Below are 13,999 nucleotides of genomic sequence, written 5' to 3' on the forward strand. Positions count from 1 at the left end.
ATCTTAATGTCAACTGTGCCATGTAACATAACCTATTCATGAGGGTAAAATAATCAAATTCAGAGATTAGTAAGGATGTGTTCGTGGCAGAGGGAACAGGGGGAGTCTTGAGGGACATCTTAGATTCTTCCACAGCATCACAACCTAAAATGACAGTAGGACTTCTTATTACCTTAAACAGACCAGAGAAGTCACGAGAGTGCCCCGGTTTTCATCCAGGATCAGGAAAAGAGCTATCATGCCAGAGAGCAGGTATAAAGGGATTGTGGAAGACCCTTCTCCCACAAAAAAAGTTGTTTCCTGATGACCTGCCACCCATCATTCTCATTCAGTGCGAGGATTGCCATTGTCCCCTCCAGCTGGCACTAATTTCATTCTGCCCTCGGGGATCAGGAAATATTTCCCTATCGGCCTTCCTCCCTCGAACATTAAGAGACTTAAAGGAAAAGACCAAGACTTGTTCAATTTTACATCTTCCAGAGCTGGGCACTACGTAAAAATGCATGGCTTGTTGAAAGAATGTATGAGTGAGCTAAGTACACAGGAACCATCTGCAACAAGTGATAAAACTGTCCCTCTGGGCTTTCCTGGTGGCGCAGTGGTTGAGAGTCCGCCTGCCGATGCAGGGGACACGGGTTCATGCCCCGGTCTGGGAAGATCCCACATGCCGCGGAGCGGCTGGGCCCGTGAGCCATGGCCGCTGGGCCTGCGCGTCCAGAGCCTGTGCTCCACAACGGGAGAGGCCACAACAGCAAGAGGCCCGCATACCATAAAACAAAAACAAAAACAAAAACCTGTCCCTCTTCCTGAGAGCCATTAGTGGTAAGTGTCATCAGAGAGTTGCCCTTGGGAAACATTTTTACCAGAATTACAACTGGATCCTACACATTTTCTGATAGGCCCTCCTTATTAGGCTGTTAAGTCTCCATCCTCAGGTAGGACAAAAAAGAAGGTGACAGAAGAGGGGGCAGGCAGGGCAGACCCCCTTCACTTCTTCCTCTCTTACTTGGGCGTGGTTATTAAATGGCAGCTATAACTCTTCTAGAAGTCTGTGTGTGAGAGACCCCAGCTTAAATACGGGCAATGCACAGAGACTGAGGGGTGTTGGATCTCTCTAACATTCAGTAGATGGGCCCCACCACTGAACTGTGGACAGGTGAGACCTTAAACACAGCACTGTTTATTGAGCCCTTACTATGTTTCCAGCTTTGGATCCGCTTTTCATGCGAGCTCTTAAAATCCACACCAGCACTTTGACAGATGTAAATGAACATCTCCACTTTTCATATGTGGAGAGTGAGGCTCAGAGAGATGAAGGAACTTGCCAAAGTCACACAGTCAGTGGCAGAGTCAAGAGTACAACCTAGGCAACTTGACTCCCAGAGCATCTCTTTCACTGCTTCCCTTCCTGTGGCTCTTACTTTTCATCTTCTCTAAAGGTTACCCCAGAATCTCTGCTTCCCTCTCAGGGGCACACCATCTGTTAGCCTGGGGGAGAGTCACCAACCTCTTGGCCACCACTGCAGAATGAAGAAAACTATCCTTGCTTACCTAGCAACAGATAGCTTGGTTCAACAAATATTTCTTATCTTCTTTGTTTATGTCCACATAATTTCCTGGGCGTATCTCAGCCACCACACTTACCATGTGCGTTACACATTTTATTTTTCACAACCCATGTCATTGCCAGATACATATACTAGATATGCATATTAATTAGGATGTAGGTTAAGCTGAGGTAACAATAAAGACACCTAAAAAGACAGTTTATTTCTTTCTTACATAAAATTCCAGGGAGGTGGCCAAAGACTTGTATGGCAGCTTAACAATACTAGGGACCCAGGTTCTTTGTATCTTGTTGCTCTGTGATCTTTTTTTTTTTTTTTTTGCGGTACACGGGCCTCTCACTGTTGTGGCCTCTCCCGTTGCGGAGCACAGGCTCTGGACGTGCAGGCTCAGCAGCCATGGCTCACGGGCCCAGCCGCTCCATGGCATGTGGGATCTTCCCGGACCGGGGCACGAACCCGTGTCCCCTGCATCGGCAGGCGGACTCTCAACCACTGCGCCACCGGGGAAACCCTGCTCCGTGATCTTTAATAAACAACTTCCATCACATGATCTAAAATGGTTATATTAGTTTCCTATTGCTACTGAAATAAATTACCACAAACTTTGTGGTTTAAAACAACATGTACTCATTATCTTACAAGATCCCTGAGTCTTACAGAGCTAAGATCAAGACGTTGGCAGAGCAGCATTCTTTCTGAAGGCTCTAGAGGAGAATTCTTTCCTTGCTTTTCCAGATTCTAGAAGCTACCTCTATTCCTTGGCTCATGGCCACATCACTGACCTCTGCTTCTGTAATCACAAGTTTCTTCTCTGACTCTGACCCTCATGCCTCCCTCTTTTCCTTAATGGACTCTTGTAATTACATTGGGCTCACCTAGGTAATCCAGGATAATCTCCCCATCAAGATCTTTAAATTAATCACATCGGCAAAGTCCTTTTTGCCATGTAATCCACAGGTTCTGGGGATTAGAACATGGACATCTTTGGCTGCTGTTTATTCCGTCTAACACAGATGACTACTCCAGTTCCTGCTGTTCACCCATATTCCAACCAATGAGGAGGAGGAAAGGAGAAGACACATCATAAACAAGAAGTTGCTTGCAAATTACTTCCATTCATACCCCATGGGCCAGAACTTATTCACATGGACACAGATAGCTGCAAGGGAATCTGGAAAATATAGTCTTCTGCTACTTGGTCATGTTTCAGGCTAAAGATTATATTAGTGTACAAAACAACAATGACAACAAAACAAACAAACAAAACACACCATAGGGATGCAATCAGAAAACTCCAGACTGTAGAAAACTCTGCAGGACAAGCAACCCAGTTTGTTTTGTTGTTTGGTCATTTTATTTTGTTTTTTGTGTGTTGGTTTGGTTTGGTTTGGTTTGGTTTGGTTTTTGTGGGTGCGCCACACAGCTTGCAGGATCTTAGCTCCTGGACCAGGGATTAAACCTGGGCCACGACAGTGAAAAGTGCCAAGTCCTAACCACTGGACTGTCAGGGAATTCCCTAAACAATACAGTTTTGGGGGTTTTTTTTGTGGTACGCAGGCCTCTCAGTGTTGTGGCCTCTCCCATTGCGGAGCACAGGCTCCGGACGCGCAGGCTCAGCGGCCATGGCTCACAGGCCTAGCCGCTCTGCGGCATGAGGGATCTTCCCGGACCGGGGCACAAACCCGTGTCCCCTGCATCGGCAGGTGGACTCTCAACCACTGTGCCACCAGGGAAGCCCAACAATCCAGTTTTTGTTTTTGTTTTTGAATAAATAAATTGCAAAGGAAAAAAGATACGGAGGAGAAATGTTTAGACTTACAGGGGCTTAAAAGATTAACCAATCACAATGTGTAGGCCCAATTTGGATCATGATTCAAACAAACAAACAAATAAAAACATATCTGAGATCATTGGAAGTTTGATTACTGCTTGGATATTTGATGGTAGAAAGGAATTACTATCAATTTTTTTTAGTAGGCTGTTGGTATTGTGCTTATGGCAACAAAAGTTCTGATCTTTTAGAAATATATAATCAAATATATACAAGTGAAATGATATAATGCCTGAAATTTGTTTCAAGATAACAGAAGGGGCGGAAGGGGACAGTGTGTGAACAGGTCAGGTTTGGACATAGGTTAATGGTTGTTGGAGCTGGTAACAAGGCTCATTAAGTTACTGTGTCTATTTCTCTGTTTGAAATTATTCATAATTTCAAAAAAATTGAAATAAAAGGTTTGGCTGGAAAGGGGAGAAGAGGCAGGGGAGGCGCCGAATGGACAGGGAGCATGTTTGATGGGCCCAGCAAGACCCCGAGACCAGATGTCTCTTTCTCTCTATGTTCTCCCCACCTCCCCTGTCTCTCCCTAGTTCTGGGACAAGCCACTCTGAGACCCCATCCCCAAATAGCTAAGGAGGAACAGTGAGACCCAAGAGTCCCGAGCTCGGTGGGTCAGAGGTCAGATGTCAGGGCAAAGGTGGCCACCTCTTGACCACAGAGAAACCAAATCAGCGCCAGCCTCTGGTGACCCCGAGTGCCTGCGTCCACCACGTGGAGGTGTTCCTGCTTCAAGGGCATGAACCGGGGACAAATTCATCCTTATCCATTCAGAGAATTCTGCATATAAATGGGCCACGAGAAGCCATCAAATCCATTTCAAGAGCTTCCAAGAGCTGGCCAGATATGCAGAGCTAAGAGACCAGAGTTCCCATCCCAGAGCCTCCACAGCTAAGTATATGTGAGCCCTGGACAAGGTGCTTAGAACCCTGGGCCTCAGATTTCTACACTCTACGGCAGGGATGAGTGTGGTCGCTAGTGGTGGGGTGGGGCAGGACACCGGCCACTGAGACGGAAGCTCTGCTGGGCCGCAGCCTTCTCTGGGGATATGCCTTCCTCAGAGCTGCCTCCTCGGGCCTCTCCCACAACCCTACCCGGCCCGCACCAGCCTCTCTGCATCTGTCATCAGTCTGCTCTGCTGCCCCTGGACCAGGCTTTGTTTGGGGGCGACTGGCAGGCTGCCCGTGCGCGCAGGGGAGGCGGCGACGCCCACTGCTGCAGACAGTGCTTCACGGGCTACACGGTTACCCACACTTCCAGCATCCCTGCACCCGCCGGGGCCCCCAGCTCCAGAAGGTTCAGAGCTCAGAATAACCAGGCCAGGTCCCCACTGCCCCATCCTCATCCCACCCACTGCTTACTCATAGTTTCCATCCAAAAGGAGAGCACGCCAGGCAGGAATAATTCCGAAGCCCCTACCAAGCACCATGAGACAGGCACCGCTCAAGGACACCACATGCCTTGGCATATTGGTCCCTTACAATCCTTTGCGATTGGCGCTAGGACTAGTCACATTTTACAGCTGGGATGGGCGAGACCCAGAGAGCGGAAGTGACTTACCCAAGGGAAGTGAGGGGCAGAGCCAGCATCTGAGTCCTGGTCAACCTGACCCCCAAGTCCAGTGGAAACACTGGGAACACAGCCCTGGGCACCAGTGACCCAGTCTCTGTGTCAGACAAGAGCAGCGCCATATTCCCCAAGGCCAAGCTCAGACCAGACCTGACAGAGGTTGTGCCGCATCTGCAGGAGAAGCCAGAGACTGTGACATCCGTGGTTCTCCAGCGTTCCTTGGAGTGGGGACCTCCAAGTTAACTGCCTTTGCAGCCTGAGGAACAGGCTTCTGCAACCATGCTGAGCCCCAGCCTCACTCAGGTTTCCATTTCACTCACCCCAGCCCTGTGCTGGGCCAGGCGGACAGGTCAAAGGACAGGCCTCACCCCTCCATGCCAAGAAGGGGGGACCTAGAGGGAGGTGGGGAGGCCAGGGACCCCCAGCAAGACCCCTTCCTGCATGGGAATAGAGCCAGGAGTACAATGCCTCTGTCCTCCTTGTGTCTAGAAAGTGAGCCCCAGGAACGGGTGTGGAAGGATTCGGGGCGGGCCACACAGCAGTGGGCAGCCAGTGCTGTGAACACCCTGGTCTTTGGGCTCCAGTCCAGTCTCTCTCTGCTGTACAAGGTCGCTGTCCTCCCCCTGACTGCACTCCCTTCTCATACCACCTTCTACCCTTGACTTAACCCGATGTCTTGCCTGGGAAACTAGTGGGCTTCACCTCAGACCTCAGGGCCCGTTTACCCCTCTGGGGGTGGTCTGAGACCACAGATCCCAAATGACCAGAGGAACCCCAGATAGTATCAGCTGCACGGGGACATCCTCTGGCATGTTGTCACACTTCCGGGCCTTTGCTCGGGCTGTTCTCTAAGCCTGGAATGCCTTTCCCTCCAGTTCTCCCACTGGGCACTTCGGCTCATCCTCCAACACCCCAAGAAGAAGGATCCCAACACATCCTCCTTGTGGAAATCTTCACAGGTATCCACAGGAGAGTTTGCTGTTCCATCTGGGTGTTTTGATGATTCATTCGTGGGTTTTCCTCTCCCCACTAGATGGAAATCCCAGAGGCCAGAGGCCCTGTCTGAATCTGCCTTAGATCCTTCTGCAGTGCCTAGCTTGGAAACTGCAACCAGAATGGATGCTATGGAACACTTGAGGAATGGAGGGAGGGTAGGCCTGTTGGGGCACATGGGCCATAAATCACTTTCCCAAACCAAAGGGGAAGCAGCAATCTAGGAGGGCTTCATGGAGGTGGCAGAACAGGAAGTAGGACAGAAGCAGATGACAGATGTACTGAGCAGCCTGGCTACCAGTCATGAGGCTCTCTGTTTTCTGTCTCTCTGCCAGAAAACCCCCGTCCTGGGTGCCACTGGCCAGGGGTGGGCAGGTTTGGGGGAGAGAATCAGGCCTCCCCAAGGCATCCAACCTCCCTTCAGAGGCGTGTGGATGGGGCAGCTGCCGGGGGGAGCAGCTGGTGTCTGTCCCTGGAGCCCAACGGCTGTGTGTGTCTTAATCCCAGTTCCTTGGAGCCCCCCAGGCTGGCAGGTGGACTGATTAGGCAGAAAGGAGGCAACAGGAGAGGGGTGGGGAGCTGAGGCCCGTCTCCAGGCCCCACAGCTGCCCACTGGATCCTGCCACATGCGCCGTACCCATCACCAGGCCCCCATCACTAGCTCTCCCTCAGCCCAGAGCTGCTTCTCCTTCAGCCCTTACAGGGAGGCTTGACCTCTAGGCAGGAAGATTCAGCTTTCAAACTAGAAGCTGCAAGAAAAAGATGGATGCCACAGCCAATATGCCCCCTTAGTATCTTTTTTCTGGGTGGAGCAGGGGACGTCCAGGCACATACATGGAGGCGAGTTTTCATACTGGGATGAAGGTATAGATGTACCTGACCCAGAATATGAGCAGTGTGGCACACGGGAGTGTCCTGTAAGGTTGGTGTGCATGGTGTGTAAGGTATACACGTGTGCGAGGTATACATGGGGCAGTGCGAAGTATCCATATACGAGGTACGTGTACGTCGTATATGATGTGTAATGGGTGTGAGGAGGACGTGTTGTGAGAAGCGTGCACAGTGTGGAAGATAGGTCCTGTGTATGAGGTATATGGCTATGTGAGGTGTCCACGGAGTGTGAGAGGCCCATGGGGTGTGAAGGACACGCAGTGTGACAGACGTCCTCGGTGTGTGAGGTGAGCAGTGTGAGGCGTGCCCACGGGCACATAGAGGGATGGGAGTGAGGGCAAACTCTCCTTCCAAGGAGATGTGCCTTTTCGGCCCCGCACACTGGCCCATCGGTACAAGCACCTGCGGGCTGTCATATGCAGAGGAGACAGAGGACATCCGGAGTTTCACAAATCCTTACGTGCATAGAGTGGAGGGCGACTTGGAGAGGCCCCCTCCTCCTCCTTCTGCTGCCTCCATGCCATCTTAGCTCAAGGACAACATGCTCTTGGAGGAGACGCAACACTTTGGTAATATTATTTCTTGTGTCTGACTTAAATCCCTCATGCTGCAAGTTAAACTTGCGTTCTTGTTTTTTTTTTTAATATTTTTTTAGAGTTTGTTCAGTGGAGGTGGTGAACTCTTCTTTCATGAAGTTCTCCTCCCCGCAACAATCTAATGCCCTTGGGCTGGATGAATAATTGGCACCTTCCTGAACCCTGTCTTCCTTAGCACCTCTAGTCATTAAGCTATTGGCACTTTATCTGTGCAGTTTAGTAAACTAGAGTGAGTTTGTTCTTCAGACTCTCGGAATCTGGGTCCACAGAGACCTCTGAAGCAGAGAAAGGCTTTAATTACATAAAGGATAAGCTTGAAGGGGAGAGACTGGATGAATGAAATCCTCAGTCCTTTCCAGAAGCCAGGCATCAGTGGTTCTTAAAGTGGGCCTCGGCCAAACAGTTTGGGCTACTGCTAATTTCCCTCGCCTGGCTTCTCAGGGCCTGGAGAGGAACCTGGAGGTGGGAGGTTTGCCCAGAGACCGAGGTGTGTGTGCAGTGAGTAGCACATGGCACCTGAGTGAAGGGCCGGGCAGGGGGAAAAGCTGTGCAGCCTGCGAGGGTTTCCCTTCCCGTGATGCCGAGCTCCACGCCCCCCCACCCCCCGGCACCTCCCATGCTCCCTGCCCGCCCCCTGGGCACACAATGCATTGTACTCACGTTTCTATGTGCACGAAGCATTGCATCCTTACCTCACCCTGTGCTCACAGGTCACCCATCCAAGCCATCCTCCAGCCCTGTCTCACGCCACCCCCATGCCCTCAGCCAGCCCACGCAGTGCTGGACATTCAGACCAAGGGCTCCTAGGACAGCAGGAGCCATGCCCATCTCATCCCCCTTAGAATCCCCTGGTCCTGGTGGAGGCATTGTCCCAGGCAAGGTGTTCAATGATGATCTGTTCTCTCTGCCGGGAACGTTCTTCCCCAGATGGGCACGTGGCTGGCTCCCAAGCTTCTTTTACCTCTTTGCTCAAATGTCACTGTGTCAACCTGACCACTCGGTTTAGTTCTGCCCTGGTGCCCCACTTCCACTCACCCCGCTCTGCTTTTAATATCACTCTGCCTCCTAACGTACTCCATAATTTACTGGTTAGTATGTTTATTGTTTACTGTCAGTCTTACCTGTTAGAATGTCAACTCCACAAGGGCAGGGAACGTTGACTGTTCTGTTTTCTGCTATATTTCTGGCACCTGGTGCAGAACGTGAGCTGCATAAATATTTGCTGAATGAGTGAACGAATCATAGGACTGGGCACGCGTCCCCACAGTGCACACACCACCCCACGCAGCCCACAGGCGCGGGGGTACATGTGCCATTTGTTGTCTCCCTGTCCCATTCCTCCTCCACATGGACCCCTTTTCTCCAGCTCCCAGTTCATCCACTGGACTCCCAAGCCCTGCTTGTATGTGGGAGGCTGGGGAGTACCCCAAAGTGGGAAGTATGGCCATTGTGGAGAATCTCTGGGACCCTGACCCTGAATCTAGGACCGCGTCAATTATCCTCCTGACCAACCCAGACTGGCCCCAGGGCAGGACCAATATCCAGCTGGCAGGCAGTTTCCCAAGGAGCAAGGTTGGTAGAGACAGAAGCGGGTGTTCGAGGTGGATCCAGGGGCAGGAAGGGAAAGTCTGGAGACAGAGAGGGGACCCGGGGTTGGCCCTGCCCCACCTGGCCCTCTCCTATTTTCACTCTCTGGCCCATCCCCCAGCTATATATGTAGCCTGTGCCAACCGTGGGGGAAGAGACCACAGGTCCAGCCTGGGCAAGGGCAGGGTGTTTGAAGACCGGGGCAGGTGCAGGCTGGATTGGGTTTCCAGAGGCTATATATATATATATATATATATATATATATATATATAGGCTGCCGGGAGCCCTGGGGCCGGCCGCTCCCTGAGGGCGCAACTCTGTGGGGCCCAGGCAGGCCTGCATTCCTGCCCAGAGGCCAGCTCTCCATTTATAGCCCCAGGCAGGCAGGCCAAGGGAACCGAGGAAGGAGGACTGGAAGGGGTGAAGAGAGAAAGGAGCCCTCCCTCCCTCCCTGCTGCCAAAGGAGCCCCTCATTGTGAAGATGAGAACCAAAGCCCCGGGTGAGGTGTGCCCTGCCCCAGATCACCCAGCCCGCCCCTCTTCTCAGCTTTGAGATGGAAGGAGAGGTGCTGGGGGACGCCCACCGTAGGTCCTTCAGTCCATTGCCATTGGCCTCTCCCAAGACAAGGCCAGCACCTGTGACTCCGAGGGGCATCCTCGACTAAACTCTACAATATAAGAGCTTGGACTCTTTCTGCTTCCAAAATTGACGTCCTTTTCCCTCCCTGCCCCCAAGGCATCACTAGGACTAAATGGTCCCAGGTCCAGGGGTGGACACACTTCTCTCTGATCTTTTGGCGACAGGGATGGGATGCTGGTGTTGGCCAATCTTTCCCAAAAGAGGTGGCGGCACGACCAAGAGAGTGACCCCAGGCAAGCATGGGGCCCAGCCCTAGAGAAGTCTGTAAAGGTCCCCGAGTTCAGCGATTCCCAAACTCTTCAAGCAGCAGAAGCCTTGCAGCAAACAAAATCCCACTTGGAAGGATAATATAAAAGTGACCTCATACGACCAGAGTGTGTATGCATTTTAAAATCATGTTTCCTAATTACCAAAGAAGATAAAGCTACAAATCAAGTTAAAAACTGTCAAAGCAGTTTAGACTTCTAAGCCTCAAGTGATAAAATATTAAATGTGTTTGGTAAGTTCGAACATATCACATTTACTTATTGTAAAGGCACCTTGATGACAGCCCTGAGGTGGTTTTCATGAATGCAAAACACACAAAGCGAAGTTGTAATCATTTAAGTCTCAGAATCCAATATATGTCTGTGTTTTCTTTGCTTGCTCGGGTTTGAGAAGAATCTAGATTTGCATGGATAAGCGACTTGAAGAGCTCACCTGGAAATCTCAGGGTACTCTTCAATTAAAGAGTTTGATTGATTCATTCATCCAAGAAATATTTATTGAGTGCCTACTATGTGCCAGGCATTCTGCTGAGACTTGAACAAGGGGGAAGAAATATTTGTGTCAAAATAAATTAGTAATATAACAACTATTCACATTCCTCATTGTGAGTGTAAGTCAAAGGAAAAGACTCAAGGTTATAATAAGCACCAAATCTTTCTATAGTATGCTATGACAATATTGCAGCAGGCCATATATATTTGATCAACATAAAAGATCATGCTCCAGGCAGATGGGCCTGAGTCTTGCCTGGGAAGAACAAATGTGACCCAGCATGTATGTCTAATCATGTATGCGACTATCCAGTTTAGAAAAAATACAAACATCCTCATTAATAACACTTTTCAAGAAGTTCAAATATATGCAGAGAGATTCAAAGGCCATGAGGCCACCCATTCATTCCTTTGACATTTATCAAGATCCTACTATGTGACAGCCGCTGTGATGGTTTTTGGAAATGCCATGGTGAACAAAGCATCCCTGACTTCTTGGGGCTACGTCAATCGATGTACAAACTAATAAAGAAGATAATTAAAGAGTGATTGTGCTAAGAAGGAAATGAGCAGGGTGATGTGACCCAGCTACTATAGAGAGGATGGTCAGAGTCGTCTCAAGGAGGCAAGTTTGAGCTGAGACCTGATATATGAAAAGCAGCCAATCTTGGGAAGAGCCTGGCAGAAAAGCAGCAAGTAAAAGGCACCAAGGCAGGATTGTACTCAGAGTGTCAGAAGACAGGAAAGGAAACCAGGCTAGCATGGAATGATCAAAGGGGATCTTGGTTCCAGATGCAGTTGTAGAGAGGGATGTTGCTGTGTAGTGAATGGATTCTACTGGGACAAGAGTGAAAGTGAGGAGAGGAGCTAGGAGGCTATGGTGGGCTTCCAGGCCAGCAGTGCGGCAGTGTAGGCCAGGATGGTGACGGTGGGGATGGAGAGACTCGAGAGATGTCTTAGAAGTTGAGTGGTCAGGACTTCCACATGCCCAGACCTCCCCTTTGGAACTCCAGCCTCATAAATCCCCTGCCTACTTGACCTCTCTACCTGGATGCTGAAAATGCATTTCACATTTTGTGCCAACCTGGACTCTGGGTCTGCCATCCACAAACCCTCTCTTCCCCAACTCCATTCTTCCAGGAGTCATCCTTAATTCCTCTTTTGTCTCTTGCCTACCTCCAATCACAAATAAATCTTGTGGGTTCCATCTTCAAAACATATCTGGAATCCAACCACTTTTCACCACGTCCACTGCTGCCGCCCAGATCTAAACCACCATCACCACTCACTTGGATTATTTCAATAGCCTCCTAATTGGTCTCCCTGCTGTGTCTTTGCTCTCCATAACCAGCATGCGCCTGTTAAAATGTAAGTCAGATGGTGAGATTCTTCTCTTCTGTTCAAGCCCCTGGTGGCTTTCCATCTCAGAATACAAATCCTTTGCTTTCTTTCTGACCTCATCTCTTACCACTCTCCCACTTAATCATTCTGCTCCAGACATACCAGCCTCCTTGCTGCACTTTAAAGCTGACAAACAGTCCTGCCCCAGGACCTTTGCACTTGCTCTTTCCTCTATCTGACTCCAGATATCTGCTCCTGCCCTCCCTTCATTCTGGTCTCTGCCCAAATGGAATCAGGCTAGAGAGGTCTTCCTTGACCACTCCACATAATGGAATATCTTCATCACTTTGTTTCCTTGTCTTGCTTTCGTTTTCTTCATAGAACTTATAAGCTCCTGACATCATATACTTCCTTGCTTATTTGTTTATTATCTGTCACCCTACCCTACAAAGTAAGCACCATGAGAGCAGGGTCTTGGTGTTGTTCACTGCTGTATCCCCAACACCTAGACCAGTATCTAGCACATAGTGGACACTCCATGATGTGTGTTGATGAATAAATGAGGATGGTGTTATGGAGGGGTGAACACTTCCTAAAGGGAGACCTTCAGCACTACCACAAGTGGCAGAGAAGTGAAGAAGACAGGGCTCCAAAAGAGAAGGGAAGGAGTGACTCCACAGGGCCCAGAGGGTCAGTTAGGACAGCTTTCAGAAGTTAGTGGGAAAAGGACAAAGATCATTCTTGCTTATACCTGTGGGCTCCAGGAGGAGAGATCCCAGTAGGGTTGTCTGGTCCAAGGGAAATCTCTAGCCTGAATGCTGAGAGGAAGGTGTGGACTGCAGTTTCAGGAAGAGGCTGAGCCACCCTATGGGAGTGGGGAGGGGGCCCACCCCAGGGCTTGTGGGGGAGCCAGAGTCCCATGGGTGGCTGCCTCCTCCTTCAATTCCCAGTCTCTCCAGTGGGTCTGCTGGGGAGAAATGCAGCTGTGGCCTTCACAGGAGCCCAGCCCTAAGACTACATGGGCTCCTGTCAGGGCTTAGTGCCCTACCTACAGCTGAGAAGGCCGCAGCAACAGAAGCAGAATAACTGTGCACCTCGGACTGAGGGCTTCTGCATCTTTGGTCTCTTTAGATTCTCACCACCACCGCAATCACTCACAGGGGTCCCTAATCCCCAGGCCGTGGACCGGCGCCGGTTGGTGGCCTGTTAGGACCGTGGCCGCACAGCAGGAGGTGAGTGGCGGGCTAGCGAGCCAAGCTTCATCTGCCGCTCCCCATCACTCCCCATCGCTCGAATTACCGCCTGACCCCGCCCACCCCACCACTCCTTGGAAAAATTGTCTTCCACGAAACCGGTCCCTGGTGCCAAAAATGTTGGGGGACCTCTTCTCTAAGAGATCGCTATGAATATCCTCAAATTTACAAAGTGGGGAAACTGAGGTTCAGAAGGAGATGTGACTTCCACAAAAATACACGGGAAACTGTGGGGTTAAATTCATTGGTCCGCAAACTCCACTCTCAAAGACTCCACCCTGAAGTGGGGTTCTCAGGCCTTCTAGGCGTTGGAGGCCTTTGCACAATGGACTTCCCCGGCGCAGCACTGTGCGAAAGGTGGAGGCAAGCCCCAAGCAGACGGACTTTTCTTCCCAGCTGAAGAGACATCTTGGCCTAGACCCGCACCGGACACCCCGCTGAGGAAGCGCGCAGGTTGAATTGCACAAGAGTTGGCTTCCCTCCCTCCAGGCTGGGACAGGACCTGAGTTTGGAGAGATTGGAACGAAGCTTTAGCAGCAATCATCGACTCCTATAGAGATGCAGCTGGGTTTCCAAGCTACCAGAGACGGGCTGGGCCCGCGACCCTCTGACTGACTCCGGGGGCAGGAACTGGCCAAGGGATACAACCGCCACGTTCAGTCTCAGGTTTCCCCACTTGGACTCTCTGAGTCTTGTTCCTCGCTTCTCTGCCTCTGACTCTCTAGCGTTCTGCTCTCTGAATGTCTCAGCCTCTTGGGTTTACCGCTCACCATCTCACTATCTCAGCTTTGAGTGTGTCTCTGCCTTACTGCCATGTGTCTCTTTGCAAATCTCTCCCGATCTGATTTCTACCCTTATCCTGCTCCTTGGTCACCCACAAATCAGCGGACTGAGGGGACCCCAAAGTCAGTTCAAAGGTGAGCGCGCGGCCAGTGTTCCCCGCGGACACACGAGGAGGCCGGTGTTGGA

This window comes from Mesoplodon densirostris, chromosome 7 (genome assembly GCF_025265405.1).
Source record: "Mesoplodon densirostris isolate mMesDen1 chromosome 7, mMesDen1 primary haplotype, whole genome shotgun sequence".
Taxonomy (NCBI): domain Eukaryota; kingdom Metazoa; phylum Chordata; class Mammalia; order Artiodactyla; family Ziphiidae; genus Mesoplodon; species Mesoplodon densirostris.